Below are 24,469 nucleotides of genomic sequence, written 5' to 3'. Positions count from 1 at the left end.
TTTTTCCTTCAACGCCTTTTATCTTGAATACGAATGGAGTTACGAAAATTTTTCACTGAGCAAACCCCAAATATTTTTCATTTTTTTATCTATCCCATACATCACATTTTTATAAACACCCTGTATATATATATATACACATAAATAAATTTCGATGGGAAATACGGTGTGCAAAATGTATTTTTGATGGGAAATTTATGAAAATAAAGGATTTTTACCATCCACCTCTGATACAATTTCGAAAATCTAAATTTCGAGATTGTATTTCGACGTTTTTTGAAGGAGAAAACAACTACTTTCCTGGCTAATACCTGGACGAATATTGCAATTACAACTCCTCTGAAGAGCGTTATGTAAATCGAACTTTTTGTCGATATTATCATAGGTTTGTAACAACTGACTAGTTTCGACGTTATTACGTTTTAGCAGAGTGGTTAACAACCCTCGTTTGAGAACGATGGGGCAGTGTTATTGTTGAAAGTCCTTTGAGGACTCAGTTCTATAGAGAAAGAATGCCGAATATAGTTTTCGAACTTGTTTGGAACCGACAATCTTTTATACTCGAAATTTCGTAGTAGAAATTGCTTTTAGAGTCTAAGTTTCAATATCGATTTTAAAAAATCGATGTTTATGGACGATATATCGTTGTTTGAACCTTAAATCGCAAGGGCACAAAATATTTTAACGAAATTTACATTACATCAATTAACCTTTATCAAAATGCATTACAGTTGACAGTTTTGTAAGCGAAAACAATTTGGAAAAACACAAAATGTCGTCAATAGAATCCGCAGCTTTCTAAATAAATAAACGTGAATAAATTCCATTCTTTTAAATAAAAAATATACAAAATGTACTAGTTTTGAACATATTTCATCAAAACTTTCCAATTAAACTACTTTTTGCAACATCTGACAACACCGTAAAACGTTTGACGTTTACTTATATAATTATCTTCTTCTTATCGCCTTACTTTTGCAATCTTATTCTTGTTGGCTATACAATCAACTTTGTTAATTTAATTTATTCAAAATTCGAGTTTTTCTACTTTAGTCAGTTTATTTAATGATTGATAAGTTATATATATATATAAACAACATGAATTTGTTTTGAAATTATCACGAAACGTTGCGTTTAGTTGTGGTTTTTTTAAATACGTAATCTTACCGCAATTAAAAAATACATGCTTATTACATAGTTAGTTTATAACTGAGATTTATATTTATCAGATAACGTGCCGTAGCAATAGGGTGGCCAGCCAGGCTAAAGCAGACGTCGAACGTTGATAAGGTTGGCCGTACAGCCTAACAGCATATGGCCAAAAGAGGGTTCGCGCCGTTTATCTTCTAGAGGCGGCGTTGCAACGCGATTTATGCTTTATAGCTCCGAGCAGGCTATGCATTTATAAGCGGCGTTGTCGGACTGTAACAATTTTCATAAAATATGAAGATATTCCATAAAACAAATTAATATTTATTTTATTCTTTTATATTCCGTTTATTCATCAAATTAATATTAATTATATAATAATCATCAATTGATTATATCATTGGGTGTCAAATAAGGATTCAATCTTTTGATTCTGCGATTGGTTCCCCTGATTATGTTCATCATTGTCAAACGTCAAACTTTTTGATGACAATGTCAGATTTGACGTATTGCCATCAGTGTTGCCGTATCTGAAAACTTTAGTAGCAATCCTTAATAATATTGAGTTTGTACGTTATTATACATTTGATTTCGCGATGTGGCAACGTGTTTGTGATTCCATATTGGCCGTCAACTGATCCCGAGATTATCTTCGCTTGATATTCGGTTGAAATGCAATTAGCCGAACTGAATGATAAGGTGAGAGCGCCTATTGATTTGTAACTTAATTTCGCTTTAATCGAATAATAAATTTGAGTCGAGATTCAAATCGAAGTATTAAGCTTTGGTGTCAAGACTATGGAGAGTTTATGGTACTGCTCTCAGAAATATATATGTGGATAACTATTAATGGAATCGCCGAATGTATAGGGAATATAATGATCATTACTTAAAATGTAATTAACGGAAAGGTTTTATTTATATTTGTGAATCGGAGCAATAAAAGAAAATAATGTTAGTTAGTTAAATAACTTTACATAGAGAGAAATTGTGACGTAACGATGTCAAAAAATTTCTAGGTTAGGTACGTTAAATTTACCTAATATGGATATTCTTCGATCGAAAAGGGTCTAGGATGCAATTACAAGGATTATAGTTGCAAAATTACTGTTGAATGAGCGTGTAGGATAGAAATACGCTCCTGGAAGGCTAAGATTGGTTTAAACATATCTAGAGAAGCTCCAATCCATCATTGGATGTCAATTACGGTAGATATGGAAAGTACATCTGTAGAAGAGGTATAAGTAATTGAAAAGTGGTAAGAATGTGATTTATAAATGCCTCTGGGAGGTTCAATATTAGTGACGAATATCTAGAAAAACTTTACGAAGGTGTAAATCGTTGAGGAATACCCAGAATATGATTGAGAAGGATTTGGGATGTTAAGAATGAGTGTTCGTAGATAAAGTTTAATTTTTCATAACATGCCTGCGATATAGTTTGGAATACAATGAAACAAGCCTCTGGTAGGTTAATCATTGGAAAGAGGCTAGATCATGATTTAAAAAAGCTTCTTGGAGATTTATAATGAGAAAGGAATATCTAGAAAAGCTTAAATTCATTATAAATTGTCTACGATTCAGTTATAAAGAAGTTAATTTATAGAGGAGGCTCCAGGAAGGTCCAAATCCTTAGAAAGAGCTCAGAATACAATGAAACAAGCCTCTGGTGGGTTTATCATTGAAAGTGGCTAGATCATGATTTAAAAAAGCGTCTTGGAGGTTTATAATGAGCAAGGAATGTATAGGAAACCTCAAATCCATCATAAATTGTCTATGATTCAGTTATAAAGAAGTTCATCTATAGAGGAGGTTCCAGGAAGGTCCAAATCCTTAGAAAGAGCCTAGAATACAATGAAACAAACCTCTGGTAGGTTAATCATTGGAAAGTGGCTATATCATGATTTAAAAAAGCTTCTTGGAGATTTATAATGAGAAAGGAATGTCTAGAAAAGCTTAAATTGATCATAAATTGTCTACGATTCAGTTATAAAGAAGTTAATTTATAGAGGAGGCTCCAGGAAGGTCCAAATCCTTAGAAAGAGCTCAGAATACAATGAAACAAGCCTCTGGTGGGTTTATCATTGAAAGTGGCTAGATCATGATTTAAAAAAGCGTCTTGGAGGTTTATAATGAGCAAGGAATGTATAGGAAACCTCAAATCCATCATAAATTGTCTATGATTCAGTTATAAAGAAGTTAAATTATAGAGGAGGCTCCAGGAAGGTCCAAATCCTTAGAAAGAGCTCAGAATACAATGAAACAAGGCTCTGGTAGGTTAATCATTGGAAAGAGGCTGGATTATGATAAAAAAAGCGTCTTGGAGGTTTATAATGAGCAAGGAATGTCTAGAAAAGCTTAAATTGATCATAAATTGTCTACGATTCAGTTATAAAGAAGTTAATTTATAGAGGAGGCTCCAGGAAGGTCCAAATCCTTAGAAAGAGCTCAGAATACAATGAAACAAACCTCTGGTAGGTTAATCATTGGAAAGAGGCTGGATTATGATAAAAAAAGCGTCTTGGAGGTTTATAATGAGAAAGGAATGTCTAGAAAAGCTTGAATTCATTATAAATTGCCTACGATTCAGTTATAAAGAAGTTCATCTATAGAGGAGGCTCCAAGAAGGTCCAAATCCTTAGAAAGAGCTCAGAATACAATGAAACAAACCTCTGGTAGGTTAATCATTGGAAAGAGGCTGGATTATGATTAAAAAAAGCGTCTTGGAGGTTTATAATGAGAAAGGAATGTCTAGAAAAGCTTGAATTCATTATAAATTGCCTACGATTCAGTTATAAAGAAGTTCATCTATAGAGGAGGCTCCAGGAAGGTCCAAATCCTTAGAAAGAGCTCAGAATACAATGAAACAAACCTCTGGTAGGTTAATCATTGGAAAGAGGCTGGATTATGATAAAAAAAGCGTCTTGGAGGTTTATAATGAGAAAGGAATGTCTAGAAAAGCTTGAATTCATTATAAATTGCCTACGATTCAGTTATAAAGAAGTTCATCTATAGAGGAGGCTCCAGGAAGGTCCAAATCCTTAGAAAGAGCTCAGAATACAATGAAACAAGGCTCTGGTAGGTTAATCATTGGAAAGAGGCTGGATTATGATTAAAAAAAGCGTCTTGGAGGTTTATAATGAGAAAGGAATGTCTAGAAAAGCTTGAATTCATTATAAATTGCCTACGATTCAGTTATAAAGAAGTTCATCTATAGAGGAGGCTCCAGGAAGGTCCAAATCCTTAGAAAGAGCTCAGAATACAATGAAACAAGGCTCTGGTAGGTTAATCATTGGAAAGAGGCTGGATTATGATTAAAAAAAGCGTCTTGGAGGTTTATAATGAGAAAGGAATGTCTAGAAAAGCTTGAATTCATTATAAATTGCCTACGATTCAGTTATAAAGAAGTTCATCTATAGAGGAGGCTCCAAGAAGGTCCAAATCCTTAGAAAGAGCTCAGAATACAATGAAACAAACCTCTGGTAGGTTAATCATTGGAAAGAGGCTGGATTATGATTAAAAAAAGCGTCTTGGAGGTTTATAATGAGAAAGGAATGTCTAGAAAAGCTTGAATTCATTATAAATTGCCTACGATTCAGTTATAAAGAAGTTCATCTATAGAGGAGGCTCCAGGAAGGTCCAAATCCTTAGAAAGAGCTCAGAATACAATGAAACAAACCTCTGGTAGGTTAATCATTGGAAAGAGGCTGGATTATGATAAAAAAAGCGTCTTGGAGGTTTATAATGAGAAAGGAATGTCTAGAAAAGCTTGAATTCATTATAAATTGCCTACGATTCAGTTATAAAGAAGTTCATCTATAGAGGAGGCTCCAGGAAGGTCCAAATCCTTAGAAAGAGCTCAGAATACAATGAAACAAGCCTCTGGTAGGTTAATCATTGGAAAGAGGCTGGATTATGATAAAAAAAAGCGTCTTGGAGGTTTATAATGAGAAAGGAATGTATAGGAAACCTCAAATCCATCATAAATTGTCTATGATTCAGTTATAAAGAAGTTAAATTATAGAGGAGGCTCCAGGAAGGTCCAAATCCTTAGAAAGAGCTCAGAATACAATGAAACAAACCTCTGGTAGGTTAATCATTGGAAAGAGGCTGGATTATGATAAAAAAAGCGTCTTGGAGGTTTATAATGAGAAAGGAATGTCTAGAAAAGCTCAAATTCATCATAAATTCAGCTTTAAAGAAGTTTAGCTGTAGAGGAGGCTCCAGCAAAGGCTAAATCAGTGCCAAGTGTTTATAATACAATTGAAAATCTTCTAAGATGGTTAGAAATGTCTAGAGAAACTTCAACGCACGATTCAGCGTCAATGATACAATGTTAAACGGAGTAGAGTTGTAGTAGGAGTTCTATGAAGGTGTGAATCCTATTTGAATGTAAAAATTCTGAATTGTATGAGTCTCATGTGCTACACATTGTATACGCGCGATACGATAATGAACAACCCGGTATTTACTGACGGAATCGATGAAAAATATTGGAAAGAACACAAGAAATTACGTTTAAGAACCATTTAAAGGCAATTACGCAAAACATATACATTGTGCTCATGCTTACGGGCTAAATAATTAACCTAAAATTTTCAAAATGAAATATTATCTCTTAACTACTCCGATACGTATATAAATTCTTATTCAGTCATTATCACCTGTACGTTCGTAATACTACAAGGTATAATTTAGTCCGACACGCAGTCGTAGTCGAATCAATAAATCAAAAGTTTGTTTTAAAGTTTGAAAGAATAATGAAAGGGGAAAGTATGGTTTCCCATAGTTATTGAGATGTCTCAATGTCTTATTTATGATTCATAATTTTTTCGAAAAATTCCTTCTATCCCGATGCTCCATCATTTAACATTTATGGTATGTAGGTACAAGCAATACAAATTTTCCCTTTATTAATTTTATCATTTGATTCCTTATCTATGAAACGATTATTACTTCTTTATAACTGAATCAGCACCCAGTGGACTCACTTCGCAGCAAAAACTTTCAACTGGTCTCAGTTGAGGCACTTTAGGAACATTCCTAGATATGAAGACGGTCTCCATGTCTTCCAAACTTTGCTTCACCAAAAAACACAAAGCAAAATGTGCTAAAACTCAGAGACCGAACACACCTGTAGGCAGACCACCAAAGAGGTGGTACGAGAGCTGGAGTTCAGCTTCTCAGGAAGATCCAGGGCCAAACGTACAGGATTGAACAGAACCTGGTCCTATTGAAAGAGGAAGAAGAAGACAACGTATTCAGAAACACGGATCAATACTTCAAGTCTAAAAAAATCGCACCAACTGGTCTGAAAAGACCCTTTCATTGAACAAAAACGAGATGTCGCTTCTATACGGAACCTAAGGACTTACGTTCAAGGTTTTTAAACCCAGAAGAGGTCCCCAGATAGACTGAAACTTCTAAGCTTTGATTTTTAGTCCATAAGTTGCTTCTCAGAATATTCTGGTGCCGATATTCTTGATTTTTGAACTATATTCTGGTTCTTCGTAATTATCAGCAACTGCGAAAGATTCACGAGTAATCAGATGGTGCCAGATCGGGGCTGTATGGGGGATGTGGCATCACTTTCCAGCCCAATAGTTTCCTACGAGTTGTCAAAGATGTGTGAGGATTTGTATTATCATGGTGGAACACTAAACCTTCCCGATTTGACAATGCTTCATCCAGTTTCATCAATTGTTGAAAGTAAACATCTAAATTGATCGTTTAGTTCGTTGGAAGCAGCTCAGATCTTCGTAATCCCACCAAACTAATAGTTTGTTGTTTTTCAGGTTTCGATGTGGTTTCTGCTGGTTCATCGTGCTCGCTCCATGCTTTTTTTCGATTTATGTTACTGTACAGGACCCATTTTTCACCACCGGTGATGATTCTTCTCAAGAAAGGATCGTTTAAGGCGCCTATCGCAAATATTGATTGTTTGTGTTAAATAAATTAGTGAAGTACCTAAAAATCAACTCGAGACGTTTTAAGTGTTGTGTGACTCTTCGCAACCTATCAAAAATTTACATGACTCAATTATGATTTCGATTTCGGCATCATCAACTTTAGTAGGCCGATCAGAACGTCGCTCATTTCAAAAACTGGATTTTTTATACCGATTTTGACACGCGCAAGTCATCAATGTGAGCGGTATCACGTGACAAACGTCAAAGTACGGCACTAACATGAGTTATAAACAAAATAAAGCAACGCTCTCTATCGGTAAAAAGCGAAAGTACTTAGTTGCCAACCTTATAATTTATTTTAATCAGTATTTCGTGGTATAGCTCAATCAGAATCGTTCTTGGCCGTAAACCAGATATCGCGTGTTAAAATTTCAATTTACAAGTATCTGTTAGTCATTTTGTGTTTGTTGTTTTCATCCAAGTTAAAGCTGAAATATGGCTGGCTAGATACCTATTATTCAAAACTCATGCAATGCTATTTTTTTTTTATATTACCACTGATGTTTATGCTATTTTACACTTTCGTTGTTGTGCAACAAGTCCAACAAGTGATATGCGATATTGAAACTTTTTATTTTAAATATTTATTTTTTATATTTCGACAATTTATTTATTGGATACCTCCGTTACTACAACAGACGATTTTCTTGGTGGAAAAACTCTTCGTGGTCTTCATTATAATTTCCTGAATCATCCTGATCTTCATCTAATTTAATAATAAACAACTGGCAATTTAGATATAGATTGAGTAAGTTGTTGATATCGCAGAAAGTTTATGATTGAAGATTTTCATGATTTTGAAGTCATTAGTCAACGGAAACGTATAAAATGAGTACATGAAGCATAGAATTAATATATCTGTCATCTGTCAACTGTCGACATTGACGTGACTAGAATCACAGAGCGTTTTGCAGTACGGAACTGTCACTTTCACTACATGGAACGCTCAAAACGCAACTTTCGGTATGTAAATGAATACAGAACGAACAACTTTCAAATTGCGTCGTTTAAAAAATGGAATTTTGTTTTCCTTCCATGTGTTTCATCTGGGTTTACATTTTTACTAGTACTAGTTGTTTTTAGTCTTGTTGTTTCTTATGAAACTTCTTGGTTCTGCGCTGGTAAACTATTTGTTCAGCTGCTACGAAACCGTGGCCCTCCAAATGATAAATTTTCTTTAAAATAACTATAGTAAAAACTATATTTGACTTTATCTTTCAATTCATTTGGAATTTTTGCAACACTGAGTGCTGCATCTAAGAATTGTTTCTTCTTGGTCCCATAGCGGGTTTATCTAACCTCAAAACTTGAAATGTGGTTATGGATTATAACGGAAATGTCAACATTGATGTCATTTTCGCTACGTTTTATATTTCTCATGTCAGTAGGTGTTTTATTTATGAACTATCGCGAGAAACATCATGTGATTTTTTGTTTTTGAGGTTTGATTTCACAGTATATTACGTCTATAACCTCTAACTGTATAATAGCGTAAACAAATACATAAAAACAGTGATGCAACAGGTCAAACGATAATAACCAGTGTTACCAACTAAAATTTAGTGTAGAAACGCGTCAAGTGACGCCGGTTGACGGGTTTCGGCACTAAACTCAATATTCCGTGACAGATGACGGGTTTCTACATAACATTGTGTATTTATAAATTTCCAGAATATATAATAATCTCAATTTTTAATAAAAATCTCAGTTGACGTACGTCCTGTATCGTTTAGTCGACATCTTCGCGCAAAAAGAAGAAACTCTTCCATTTCAGGTGGATAATAGCTACGATGATTTACGATATGGAATATGTCACCCCCTGGGGGGGCATGGGGTACGCTTCGCGCGCACACACACACACACACACACACACATACAAACTGTCGGTTCCGATTATCTCCTCTGACGGCTTTATTAACCAAGAAAAACATCGCGAGTTATTACAGAAATACCATACCATATTCGTGTATAAATATATATCTTCTTGGCTTTCAAAAGCAGTTGTAAGACTTACCACGTTGAATGAAGACATTAATTAATAATAATGTCGTAACAAAGTATGCGAAATTACAGATTAGTTCAAGCATTTTCATATTTTCATTCGAATTTCGCGCTCTATAAAGGGAATCTTGAGAGGTTATGTTGGTAACACCGATCGAGACTTTGGTCAGACAGATGTAAACACAATGAAAATAAAGATCATTTTGAAAAGTTTTCATCTGAAATTTTCATCTAATCAGATAAAGGAATAAGCGGAAATTGAAAATATTGAGAATATTACGGATAAATCACGAGATACAGTTCATAATTTAGGGAAATATCGTAATTGAAATGAAAATAATATCTTAGAACCTGCGAAAATGGTTTAAAGTCAAAAGTCAAAAGTCAAATGTCAAAAAATATGATGGCTGCAACTTCCGAAAAGGAAATGGTACAAGAAGAAGGTGGTGGAATTGATGGTAATGGTGTTTTGGTTATCGTTTGAGTGTGTAGAATAGTTAAAAAAGTGTTGCGTAAACATCAGGTTGTAATTGAAATGAATTACAACAATTAATTATTACATAATATATCTAACTAAATAAATATGACATGTCAAGTGATATATATATCTATGATTTTTATAAATATAATTTAATTCGAATCGTAAATTTACTTCATGGCATGGCGTCGTCCGTCATAAAACATACATTTCCCATTTGGTTGTAATTTGATTTGGGGGCATTTAAGCCGGTATGCAATTAGTGGAGAAATCCCGGGCCAGTTCGGTATAACCCTCAGGATAGGCCGCAATAGATAACACATGCAATTGTACCGAACTAACCCTCCTAGGACATCAATGTTGGAGAAGAGGTGTGTTTTTGTTTGATTTTTTAACAGCGTCGTACAATTTCGAAAATAAAATATAACTAGATATTAAAATTTTACAATAAAATCCATTTTTAACTATGGAAAATTGCGTTATTGCACTTTTTTTTCAAGTAAATTTGCTCTATCACTAAAATCTAACCTAACTTTTAGTAAGAGGCTTTTATGTCACTTTTCCCTAGGGTATTTTGGTTTGCGGTTGTCGTACTTATCGACTTAAGGTGATAATTGACGTGTCAGTAAGCCATCAGAACAGATATGGAGTATTCTTCCTGTAAAAATCCATCTAGTTCTTCAACCATTCATTCATTTCGTTGTTGGTATGACATCTCGAGTCTTCGGAAATCGAAGGTACACATTTACTTTCCGATATAACCTCGGCGGTTTGCCTGCGCTTGCTTTTTACATATTACGAACTCGTCCACTGATATAGACCACGAAGTCGGTTCTGTTCTTATAACCGAAGCTAAATTTCACTTTGAGACCACGAATTTTGGGATGGGAAACATGAATTATGTTATGTACAACTATATTATTGTTATAAATTGGAAGATTTATCGTATATAGTCATTTTGTTTGAATAAAATCAATAGTAGGGGAACTAGTGAACAATTTGATATCGTAGTAAACATATCTGATTAATTATAGGTGAATTAAACGGTCTAATTAAATAAATTAGATAATAAGTGAATAGTTTAGTGTGTGAGTGTTTTGTAATTGAGGTTTGTTTCAATAAATAAGAAGAATATTATTGTGATCGGATCACGGAACTACGACCTACTGCACTGTTGGTACGCGATCAAATCGAGGCAAGTTTTTACGTTGTTTTCCAATACCAAAAACCAAAATTAACGTCACCAGCGCTCGGTAAATATAACGGCATATGCCATAAATTCTACCTACGATAATTTATTTGTTTTTCTAGTGCATTTTCGAGTAGTTGGTCATCTATTAGCGAAGGTAATTACCCAAAAAAAAAAAACAGTCTTGTTATTTATTACGTCAAGAAAAAATTATGGTACACAAAACATTGTTCGCCACATGTAGGATTTATATTTATGCACTATATTCCTATTTAAATCCACAGTTGGACTTGATTTAAACGAAATTTAAACTTAGAATTATTTATAAAATTGCTTTTTCTATTGCAGTGACGTTAATTTTAAATAATGTAAAAGAAATCATTCTAAACATATTGACAATTGACGTGTGTCTGTTTGTATGTTCTATGACCACTTCGTTTTCATTTAATCGAGTAGTTCCGTGGTTCTGTCATTCATTTTAAATCCATAAAAGTATACAGCGTGGCTATATTTAGTTAGGTTAGGTTAGGTTATTATAAAGCATGATTTGAAGCTTAATATTTGGAAGAATGTTGGGTTATTGATATGATTCTTCTTTTAAATGGAGTTTACACGGTAACTCAAGTATATTGAGTGTTAAAAATACACGGAATCTCATCAATAATCCAATTAAATCTATAATATTGTTTGTTACCTTTTTTGTGTCCATCAATAATCTTTCCACACACATTTCTTCCTACAGAAGTTCTAACATTTTTTCTAAACAAAGTAATTAGTAGTAGATGATTAATTGGTTGAATGATTGATGTAATAGGCCGAGATATGTAGGGATTTGAAACTCCATTATTGTGGTAAAATCTACGCAGTATAAAAACTTAATTATTTTCTGGAATCTCATTGCTACGAATTCGAAAAATATCAACGTATTTTTCTTTTAGTCTTTTTATCGATTATTTCTGCAAAATATTGAGGAAAATACACTGTCTATAATGATATTTATTTTTGCTGCAAATAAAGATGTTTTATATCGTGAATTTAGGTAGATACAGTAGATATTCTGTTTTGTAAATTTGAATAAACCGCGAAAAAATATTAATTCTGCCGCGTATCATCCGCCATGTTGTTTCCACAGAATAACAACTGAGTCGGCATTGGGTATGTTCTGTGCACGAACAAGCAGTGTCAAATCGGCCGCCAAGACGGATGCATAATGAATTTCAATAAAGTTTGATCGTACAAATTAAAAAATCGACCATCAAAAGATTATACCGATAGTAATTTGAAAATGAAACGTTGGGAACGAAATCGTAAATATATTCCGAGATGACAGGTCGTTTCAACTTCTTAGATTTCTTCTTTTTCAACGCACGACGCGTCCATTCTTGATACGAGGACTGAATGACAAGTAAACTGACTGACAGATAAGAAGAATAATATTTAAAATGGCGGTACCAATTTTTACATTAGAAATTAAGTCGAGACACCGTTTATCTATTTAATATCACGTTTTTTGTTAGTATTTGTGTGAAACAAATATGGTCCAAAGCTCGGCCTAAAGGTAGTGTGGTTATTTAATCGTAATTTTGCCAGTAGGCTACAAACTAATTACGGCTACTAATTAACACATCTTACGTTGCACAAAACTGAGAAATACAAAGGTAAACCGACGGGAACGGTTTTAATAAGTGCCTGACGATAAAAACTTTGTAATTTAACGACTTTGATTTAATTTATTATGTTGAGTTAATTAAAAAAATCGTGAAAAAATAATGAGATTGTTTTTTGGTAGTGTAAAATGGCAAATACGGATAATTACATGATTTTCATGGTATTTCAGACTTATCTGTGAAAAAAAAGGGATGAAAGGTAGTAAAATTAGTATTGAGAAAAACATTAACCTAAGAAATGTTGTTAGAAAAGGTATTTGACAAAAGAGACGATATATACTGAGTGTTATAGCCAAATTCGAATTCTGTGTAAATAATTTTCAATATAAATTGTAGTTCTTCCAATATCAATTGCAGATTATCAAAAGCCTTGTTTGACAATTTCGTTATTTAGACATATACCTACTTGGAAGCTGGAAAAAAATCATTATTATACCTCTTTAACTTGCTATAAATGAATATTAAAGTATAAAACGTAAATAGACGAGTAAAATGTACCTGCCTGCAAGGGAGTTTGGTTTAAACAAGATACCAGACGTGTACTGATCCCTTTTTGTACCCCATTCGTTTTTTTTCCGGAAAATGATATTTCGAAGCATAACCCATAAAGGAAAATGAGTTTTTTGCAAATGAAACGAAAGAAACAAACATTTATCTCGTTTTATAAACCATAAATTGTTTTTGTTCACATTTTTCGGTCCTTGCTTTTTTAAACATTCGAATTTATTTAAAATAACTTGCTGTGTTTGTATATCTAAATATTTATCATTAAATTCGCCCATAGTCTAATAAACGACATATTTCTATGTATTTAAAGAAATTTATTAATTGAATAAATCTCACCAAGTCACGCCAATGCTTATAGCAAACTTTCTGACAGGAATATTTCGAAGACATTGTGTACATACGGCTTCGGCCAATCGAAATGCGTTTATGTTTACGATTCGATGTTTTCATTGGTAAACAGTGGAGATTATGAGTCCAAGTGGACTGACGGTTTGTTAGATTGTATATATCTTTACATAACTGTCTTTTCCAATTGATATTGAAAGATCTATACCTTGAAGTGTCCGAAATGTATAATTGGGAATAATTTGACATTTGACATAATTGACATAGTGAAACAAAGGGCAATTATCGATGTTTCGCTGTCCAATTTTCTTGGTGAGGGTCTATTTAGCTCTTTCTGTAGCATTTTTTCATGTTTAGTTCATCGGTTGTAGCTCTTTCTTGTTTTTTTCTGTCTGTTGTACGAAGGTTGCTACTTAAGTTTTGACATCTGACATTACCATAATGAAGTTTGACATTTGTAATAGTGAACGTACTTAGAACTGAGTTCTTTACAGATATATTCTACTCGCTTCAACTTTTAGTGTTGAAGGACAATCTCCAGCCACCAAGACGAGTCAAATCCAACGTAAGTTTGTCCAAAGGTGTTCATTTTTTTCACTAGTTGAGAGAGAGAAAGAGACAGATGCTTTATTACCAAAAAATTGTTACAATTTGTAGACAAAAGCTTGTGAAAACTAAAAAAGTTGTGTATAAGTCCATAGCAAAAATTAAACCATTGTGCAGCCTGTCCGGAAATAAATATTACAGAGTAGAAGGCACTTTCCAGTAAATATGTCTCAAATTATTGCGAAATGCGGGAAAATATTTGATTTCAATTGGCAAGTGATTGTGCATTTTTTTTGTCTTGTAAAATATCGAGCTCATTATTAATTCTGAACGTGGAGGTGCTAGGTAAAGGTTAATAAGCGGATAGCAGTTCTCAGAACAGGTAAATGGTGAGTAAAAGTTTTTTTGTTTTGTTGGATTTGGTTCGACTTGAAAGACCCATACGGTCGATTTTTGTTTAGTTTTGGCGATATCTGCGTAGCAGCCCTCGTATCTATCTAAAAAACGTTCATTTTTCAATAGTAAACACCGGGAATTACTCTCGAAAATAATAAAGTAATTATTTTTATTTTGCGCTTGTGTAAAATGAAAGAACTAATTTGAATTCATGACATCGTTAGTTAAATCGAGAGGAACTGTAGTAAAGGACAGGAAATCAGTACAGGGACGTACAAACACAACAAACCAAAACATTTTGTTTCAAAGCGAACTGAAAATTTTGAAAATTTATCACTTAACATCACCTCTTTGAGTTTAAGTACTGAGTTCATTCCAATCGTGTTTATAAAAACTATAAAAGGTATTAAATAATCAAAGATCTAATTCCCAGGGGTTGTACGAACGTAGCTTACTCTGAACAGGGGATGTTTGGAAGTAAAGCCGGTACTACACGATGCGTTCAACGTTTCCGGCAACATTCACCTCCCGAGTTGGCTCAACGTTGAACTAAACTAACCTAAATAATAAATATTAAATAAATTAAAGTAATAAATAATGAAAAATTTCGTTCCAATGTTGGGTTCAAGGTTGGAAGCGTTTGACGCATCGTGTAGCACCGGCTTAACACGAATACTTCTCGACAGTGGCGTAGAACGAACCAAAATAGACGCGGGCACAGAATTAAAAATAAAGTTGGATAACCGCATAGAGAAGTTTATCGAGATAGATGAGGCTCTAAATATATCAAACGACGTATCGTTAATGTATATTTGAGTAAACGAAAGCTCCAGTTTAGTAGACTGGATGTGATGAGCCGTGGGAAGGCGCTGGTAAGGTTATAGCGTCAGTATTTTCGATTGCGCATGGTATAACAATGCTACGATATAATTCTTGTCGCGAATCAAATGAAAATCTTATTATTTGGACTTCTAATTGATTTTTTACCAAACGAATGTTTCTAGTTGTGTACGTATGTGATTTTTCCTGAGATGGAAAGCACCAATCTCAAGGTGGTTCCTCTAGAAAGTCTTCTGTTACACACCCAGCTGATGTGTGTGCTAGAAAGTTCATAACCACAAACTTTTCTTTCGTGGCGGGTCTGCAGTTTAAATACTGGATACATTTGGTATACTGCAGCTCCATCTATCGTTTCTTATCGAAATTGAAGCCTATTTATATCGAAACAAAATGTTATTTAACGAAAAAAGCTAGTAAGGTCCTGGCGGGAATATAGTGTGTTAATACAATGCAAAATTTTCAGCAGGCAATTTACTCTCGGGGCAACATTAGAAACAATGATTGATTGCTTGCATGATATATTAATTTTCATGTTTACGCCAGCGCAGGTGTTAAACCTGGAATATTACACCGACTTCTGTAACGAGAATTTGAACAATTTCGGTTCGTTACGACCGAAATATATTTTCATTTTGATGGATTGAATCGCCTAAAAGCGGCAATTCAAAAGAAATTTTACAAGTTTGAACCAATCGTCGAAGCATTTTTTGAGGTATCTCCAATCGGAATTGGAGCCTCAAAAGCTGCGATGGTGTGCGGAAACTTTGCAGGGAGGCATTGGGGTTGTAGTTCAAAGATCCTAAGGTGGATGTGCGTGGTACCAATCAGTCTGATTACCGCGAGAAACAATCTTTTAAAGGTACAAACATTGGCTTGGTTATGTGCAACTGGGGTCATGGAATCTTTCATTAACATCAATTTAAATGATGACCAATCCTGGAACATACCTCAGGACGTTGCAGCTTCGGACAGCGCCCTAATTAAAGCTATTTTGGAAGTTTTAAATGGAGCGGGGGTTGATGGATCAGTTGTAAACACTGGGTTGGTTCTCCAGAACAGATCCTTTGGGTCGCGGTGTATACGAGACCCCAAACGTGTGATCTGCATCAGCATCTTCATGCGTAGGTAAAATTTGACCTCGTAATTTGTTCTTGTTGTGAGAGAATAAGAAAAAAATGATCAAAATGAATTATATTTACGAAATGAGAATAATCCATTGAATAAAACGGAATATTATTAATATAACTATAGGTTGGGTGCTAATAAAAAAAAGGCTAGTTCGACTATAACTTTCAATTTGCGTATCGCGTGTTTGTGACGCAACTAACATAAAAATAACTCAAAATATCGCTCTAAATCAGGTATAATACTAATTTCAGTATTTCCAAAATACTTGGAATATAATAACAATTCAATTATATGTGAAATAACACTACCTAGAATGAAAATAAACACGTTGTTGCGTGTCGAAATAGAAAACGCATACGGGATCTCTGCCACGTACTAACCAGTGAAGTCGATTTAGGGGTTTATATTACTTATAAATAAACTAATATTTTCTACAATGGGATAAAAGCAACAAAAATGTTTGTTTTTATTGGTTTTTATAGTTAAAATTACTGAAATATTTACGTAACCATCCGATCTAGTTCACAATTGTGTATGTGGTTTGATATTACCGCCACTTATTGAGAAATCGGTTAATTGTGAACCAAAACAGCTGAAGGGAATAGAAAATATTGTTTTTTGGTTGTAGAAAATCCAAAAATCTTGCGATTTCGACGAATTTTTTTGGAAAATCTTCGTTTTTACGGCGGATTTATGGAAAAAAATACGGAAAATATCTCATCTGGAGATTTCATATAGTTTTCTGACTTTAAATGTGATTTTACACGCGGTACGTGTATTTTTTTTGTTAATATACATAAAAAAACGAATATTTTGGAAAAAAAACATTGAAAATTGTTTGTTTATTTATTTTTTTATCTCAATTAAAGATTTCTGACTTTAAATTTTATCATAAACGCTCCAGAAAATCCAAAAATCATCCGATTTCGACGAATTTTTTTCGAAAATCTTCGTTTTTACGGCGGATTTATGAAAAAAAATACGGAAAATGTTTCACTTGGAGATTTCATATAGTTTTCTGACCTTAAATGTGATTATAAATGCAGTTCGTGTATTTTTTTTGTTAATATACATAAAAAACGAATATTTTGGAAAAAAAACATCGAAAATAGTTTGTTTATTTATTTTTTTATCTCAATTAAAGATTTCTGACTTTAAATTTTATCATAAACGCTCCAGAAAATCCAAAAATCATCCGATTTCGACGAATTTTTTTCGAAAATCTTCGTTTTTACGGCGGATTTATGAAAAAAAATACGGAAAATGTTTCACTTGGAGATTTCATATAGTTTTCTGACCTTAAATGTGATTATAAATGCAGTTCGTGTATTTTTTTTGTTAATATACATAAAAAACGAATATTTTGGAAAAAAAACATCGAAAATAGTTTGTTTATTTATTTTTTATCTCAATTAAAGATTTCTGACTTTAAATTTTACCATAAACGCTCTAGAAAATCCAAAAATCATCCGATTTCGACGAATTTTTTTCGAAAATCTTCGTTTTTACGGCGGATTTATGGAAAAAAATATAGGAAATAACTTATTTTATGATTTTGTATGGTTTTAAGACTTTAAATTATTTTTAACAGTCAACCTTAGTAAGAAACTATTTTATTAATGATGAAAATTTTCAATTTTTCAAAGTTAACTTTTAATATTGTATACTCAATTATAATAAGTGATTTTAAGAATGTTTTTGTTCATAAAACTTAAATGATTACTTAATAAAAAAAAGTACAAACGATTATATGTAAGAAAAGGCCAATTTTAAAAGAAACTAGCTTTTACTCGCGGCTTCGCTCGCATCGAATCCATTAAATAAGTATCAGAAATCATTATAATAGAAAAGAACTCTGTAGCTATATTAGAACCTGAGATATGGATCTTTGAATGTAGAAAAATTGCCAAAAACCAACAAAAATCCATAACTCCACATTGAATGTCCGCGCCTAGCTCCTCTCCAACTCAACCGATTTAAGTGTTCAAAAACTCCAAAGAAAGAAGTTGTTTCAGCGAGTGTTCTGAAACCAAAACGAACTCTGTAGCTATATTAGAACCTGAGATATGGATCTTTGAATGTAGAAAAATTGCCAAAAACCAACAAAAATCCATAACTCCACATTGAATGTCCGCGCCTAGCTCCTCTCCAACTCAACCGATTTAAGTGTTCAAAAACTCCAAAGAAAGAAGTTGTTTCAGCGAGTGTTCTGAAACCAAAACGAACTCTGTAGCTATATTAGAACCTGAGATATGGATCTTTGAATGTAGAAAAATTGCCAAAAACCAACAAAAATCCATAACTCCACATTGAATGTCCGCGCCTAGCTCTTCTCCAACTCAACCGATTTAAGTGTTCAAAAACTCCAAAGAAAGAAGTTGTTTCAGCGAGTGTTCTGAAACCAAAACGAACTCTGTAGCTATATTAGAACCTGAGATATAGATCTTTGAATGTAGAAAACTTGCCAAAAACCTACAAAAATCCATAATTCCACATTAAATGTCCACGCCTAGCTCCTCTCCAACTCAACCGATTTAAGTGTTCAAAAACTCCAAAGAAAGAAGTTGTTCAGCGAGTGTTCTGAAACCAAAACGAACTCTGTAGCTATATTAGAACCTGAGATATGGATCTTTGAATGTAGAAAAATTGCCAAAAACCAACAAAAATCCATAACTCCACATTGAATGTCCGCGCCTAGCTCTTCTCCAACTCAACCGATTTAAGTGTTCAAAAACTCAAAAGAAAGAAGATATTTCAGCGAGTGTTCTTAAACTAAAACGAAGTCTCTATCTTGAATAGAACCTGAGATATCGAGGATAGAACTTGTGTATGTGAAAAACTCCCATAAGTAATGTACAGGGGGAAATCGCATTTGAGTATAACTTGAGAATGGTGAAAATTAGATGAAATCCGATGGTCGATGGCTGATCTGTGCATCAATACCTTTCATTGAAAAAAAAAAAAAAATAAGCAAATCGTTTTGGTAGAACGCCTGAACGGACTCGGAATGGAAATCATCAATTTTTTTTAATATATAAGATTGTTATTTTTAATTCTAAAAACATTTTTGTATAATTTGTTCGTTTTTTTGTGTAGATTATGAAAAAAAATATAACAACTTCATTTGATTATTTGTAAAAAAGTTATCAACAATTATACGTGAATGAGTACTTCATCATGAACATTTAAAGCCCTGAAACAAATACAAGTTTCCATTTTTTTTCCTTTCCATAAATTTTTTCGTAAAGCCGCCGTAAAAACGAAGATTTAAAAAAAAAATTCATCGAAATCGGATGATTTTTCGATTTTCTAGAGCCGAAGAAAAACTATGGGACCGCGCGAAAGTTTAAAATTAACAAAAACGTTTACTGTGTACCACAGAACATTTTGAATGGGGACGAATCAACGTTGGGGATAATTTTTTAAATCATATTGTTATCGGAGACGAAAAATTCTTAAAAGTTTTCTATATACTTTATACATTTATATAATCAAATTACCTTCTACATCCTAGAGGAACAAAACTAAACTTTTACAATATTTAATGACCTAGTTGTTTACTATTTTCGTATATTTCTTCTTATCATATCAACCTTCTATGCTTTGTTCCATGTCTAAACATTTTCTTATGACGTCCCCATGTTTCTTTTGGTTTACTAAACTTTTTTTACTTGCTTAGAACTGCCCAATACTCTCCTAGATATCTCACTACGTTCAATTGTTTTGACATAAACTAACCTAACCTAATCTTAATCTCTTCTTCTTCTTTTTTATCGTACGTTAGGACTTAGTACTGTGTTCGCATCAGTGGTTGCCTAGCTACAGCTGGGATGATGAAGACCAGCTTCCATATCATCTCGTAGGTGGTAGTGGGGATGTATTCGGTTTTTCTTCTTTTACAATCTGTCATCTGACATTCAGCGTCTAGCGTCGTTTTTTAAAAGTTTCTTTCTGTAATATTTCGAAGTATTGTTATTAAATATTGGAATCCATCTCTAATTAAGAGTAGCAGTGTTAGTGAACTGCTACAATTTTTCCTTGAAAAAAAATCAGTTCCACGTTACTGACCACTAACCATATAATAAACCCTTAACGACCAGTTCATGTGTTATATTAGGATGTAAATGACAGGTTAGTGTACACTAATGAAGTTATTATATGTAGGGAAATATATAACATAAAAAGTCAAGCAATGTTGTGATTTGAAACTTTATTTAATCGGGGAATGTCGTAATGAAGATGGTGACCTAGATAACGGCCTCCTCGTTGCAGACTAATAGATATTTGTAGCGTTTTTATTAACATTATCGACATGCAATGGTTGCAGTTTAATACTGAAGAAGTCCACTATAATTTGGTTTTATTTAATTAACACATAGTCGAGGTTTAACTGAAAAATTTCGCTGTATTATAATTGCCTATGAAACAAGATGCGATGAAAAAGACTCGTCTCGCAATAAAGTCTCGTCTCGTCTCGTATCTCGCGCGATTCTCTCGCAGACATCTCACAAAAGAATCACATATTTTTTTTATAAAAATACCCAAAGAAAATCATTAGGAATTTTCATTTTAATAAACAAAAACGTACATATATAAAATTACTACTATACTTCGAGATTTTTACGAGACTCTCGTGCGAGATTTGGAACGAGACTGGTTGGAACACTCGCAAAGATTGTTTCTTCACTGTCCAAAAAGCTCAAGCTCAAGCTCTTCGATACAAATTGTATTTACCGGCGCAATTTTCTTAGTCAGGAATCATTTATCTAATGACACTTTTTATCTACGATATTTCGAGACTTATGCGAGACTCTGGTGCGAGATTTTAAACGAGACTGGTTGGAACACTCGCAAAGATTGTTTCTTCACTGTCCAAAAAGCTCAAGCTCAAGCTCTTCGATACAAATTGTATTTACCGGCGCAATTTTCTTAGTCAGGAATCATTTATCTAATGACACTTTTTATCTACGATATTTCGAGACTTATGCGAGACTCTGGTGCGAGATTTGAAACGAGACTGGTTGAAACACTCGCAAAGATTGTTTCTTCACTGTCCAAAAAGCTCAAGCTCAAGCTCTTCGATACAAATTGTATTTACCGGCGCAATTTTCTTAGTCAGGAATCATTTATCTAATGACACTTTTTATCTACGATATTTCGAGACTTATGCGAGACTCTGGTGCGAGATTTGGAACGAGACTGGTTGGAACACTCGCAAAGATTGTTTCTTCACTGTCCAAAAAGCTCAAGCTCAAGCTCTTCGATACAAATTGTATTTACCGGCGCAATTTTCTTAGTCAGGAATCATTTATCTAATGACACTTTTTATCTACGATATTTCGAGACTTATGCGAGACTCTGGTGCGAGATTTGAAACGAGACTGGTTGAAACACTCTCAAGGATTGTTTCTTCACTGTCCAAAAAGCTCAAGCTCAAGCTCTTCGATACAAATTGTATTTACCGGCGCAATTTTCTTAGTCAGGAATCATTTATCTAATGACACTTTTTATCTACGATATTTCGAGATTTTTACGAGACTCTGGTGCGAGATTTTAAACGAGACTGATTGGAACACTCGCAAAGATTGTTTCTTCACTGTCCAAAAAGCTCAAGCTCAAGCTCTTCGATACAAATTGTATTTACCGGCGCAATTTTCTTAGTCAGGAATCATTTATCTAATGACACTTTTTATCTACGATATTTCGAGACTTATGCGAGACTCTGGTGCGAGATTTTAAACGAGACTGGTTGGAACACTCGCAAAGATTGTTTCTTCACTGTCCAAAAAGCTCAAGCTCAAGCTCTTCGATACAAATTGTATTTACCGGCGCAATTTTCTTAGTCAGGAATCATTTATCTAATGACACTTTTTATCTACGATATTTCGAGACTTATGCGAGACTCTGGTGCGAGATTTGGAACGAGACTGGTTGGAACACTCGCAAAGATTGTTTCTTCACTGTCCAAAAAGCTCAAGGCTCAAGCTCTTCGATACAAATTGTATTTACCGGCGCAATTTTCTTAGTCAGGAATCATTTATCTAATGACACTTTTTATCTACGATATTTCGAGACTTATGCGAGACTCTGGTGCGAGATTTGGAACGAGACTGGTTGGAACACTCGCAAAGATTGTTTCTTCACTGTCCAAAAAGCTCAAGGCTCAAGCTCTTCGATACAAATTGTATTTACCGGCGCAATTTTCTTAGTCAGGAATCATTTATCTAATGACACTTTTTATCTACGATATTTCGAGACTTATGCGAGACTCTGGTGCGAGATTTGGAACGAGACTGGTTGGAACACTCGCAAAGATTGTTTCTTCACTGTCCAAAAAGCTCAAGGCTCAAGCTCTTCGATACAAATTGTATTTACCGGCGCAATTTTCTTAGTCAGGAATCATTTATCTAATGACACTTTTTATCTACGATATTTCGAGATTTTTACGAGACTCTGGTGCGAGATTTGAAACGAGAATGGTTGAAACACTCGCAAAGATTGTTTCTTCACTGTCCAAAAAGCTCAAGCTCAAGCTCTTCGATACAAATTGTATTTACCGGCGCAATTTTCTTAGTCAGGAATCATTTATCTAATGACACTTTTTATCTACGATATTTCGAGACTTATGCGAGACTCTGGTGCGAGATTTTAAACGAGACTGGTTGGAACACTCGCAAAGATTGTTTCTTCACTGTCCAAAAAGCTCAAGCTCAAGCTCTTCGATACAAATTGTATTTACCGGCGCAATTTTCTTAGTCAGGAATCATTTATCTAATGACACTTTTTATCTACGATATTTCGAGATTTTTACGAGACTCTGGTGCGAGATTTGAAACGAGAATGGTTGAAACACTCTCAAGGATTGTTTCTTCACTGTCCAAAAAGCTCAAGCTCAAGCTCTTCGATACAAATTGTATTTACCGGCGCAATTTTCTTAGTCAGGAATCATTTATCTAATGACACTTTTTATCTACGATATTTCGAGATTTTTACGAGACTCTGGTGCGAGATTTGAAACGAGACTGATTGGAACACTCGCAAAGATTGTTTCTTCACTGTCCAAAAAGCTCAAGGCTCAAGCTCTTCGATACAAATTGTATTTACCGGCGCAATTTTCTTAGTCAGGAATCATTTATCTAATGACACTTTTTATCTACGATATTTCGAGATTTTTACGAGACTCTGGTGCGAGATTTGAAACGAGAATGGTTGAAACACTCTCAAGGATTGTTTCTTCACTGTCCAAAAAGCTCAAGCTCAAGCTCTTCGATACAAATTGTATTTACCGGCGCAATTTTCTTAGTCAGGAATCATTTATCTAATGACACTTTTTATCTACGATATTTCGAGATTTTTACGAGACTCTGGTGCGAGATTTGAAACGAGACTGATTGGAACACTCGCAAAGATTGTTTCTTCACTGTCCAAAAAGCTCAAGCTCAAGCTCTTCGATACAAATTGTATTTACCGGCGCAATTTTCTTAGTCAGGAATCATTTATCTAATGACACTTTTTATCTACGATATTTCGAGATTTTTACGAGACTCTGGTGCGAGATTTGAAACGAGACTGATTGGAACACTCGCAAAGATTGTTTCTTCACTGTCCAAAAAGCTCAAGGCTCAAGCTCTTCGATACAAATTGTATTTACCGGCGCAATTTTCTTAGTCAGGAATCATTTATCTAATGACACTTTTTATCTACGATATTTCGAGACTTATGCGAGACTCTCGTGCGAGATTTGGAACGAAACTTTTTGAATATCTCGACTTATCTCGCAAAGGAAGTTCAAAGCGTCGGGTTTGATTCCGATTTGATCTTAGCAGTTGGTCATTCTCAAATAACCAAACGGCCTTGAAGGCCTTGGACCAGAATTATTTTGGCTACGTCAATAACGAATTGAACGCATGACAAATAGTCCAGGTCTAAGACAATCCAGAAGATTCATAAAGAAAAAGTCCGAATAACTTCTCGTGATGACCAGAAACGATATGAAACTGATGGTCGATCTTATGACAGATGAAATACCACCTTATGACGATGGATATGATACAGGACGAGCAAACCATGGACACAGTAGAGTATCTAGTTTGCGAACGTCTCCCCAAAACAATCTTCAATCTAGTGTTGATTGTGTAGGGTATTTGGATGGTTTTAAAGAAACATTTTTCTACCTTTGGGGCTTCATTGTCTATCAGCTGACGATTCGGATTGATAAACGAGATAGAAGCAGCTGTTGCAATAAATACTAAGGA

At 34.1% G+C, this 24,469-nt stretch overlaps 1 long non-coding RNA gene across 1 annotated transcript; it reads left to right on the top strand.

The window, feature by feature from the left end:
- Positions 1–1,681: 1,681 nt before the first annotated feature.
- On the top strand, positions 1,682–7,126 carry LOC130895689 (uncharacterized). Its single transcript, XR_009059488.1, has 2 exons — positions 1,682–1,848; positions 6,944–7,126. It is a non-coding gene; the product is annotated as an uncharacterized LOC130895689 (long non-coding RNA).
- Positions 7,127–24,469: the final 17,343 nt, after the last annotated feature.

Source organism: Diorhabda carinulata, chromosome 6, assembly GCF_026250575.1.
Source record: "Diorhabda carinulata isolate Delta chromosome 6, icDioCari1.1, whole genome shotgun sequence".
NCBI lineage: Eukaryota > Metazoa > Arthropoda > Insecta > Coleoptera > Chrysomelidae > Diorhabda > Diorhabda carinulata.
This window is presented reverse-complemented; position numbering and strand designations above follow the sequence as displayed.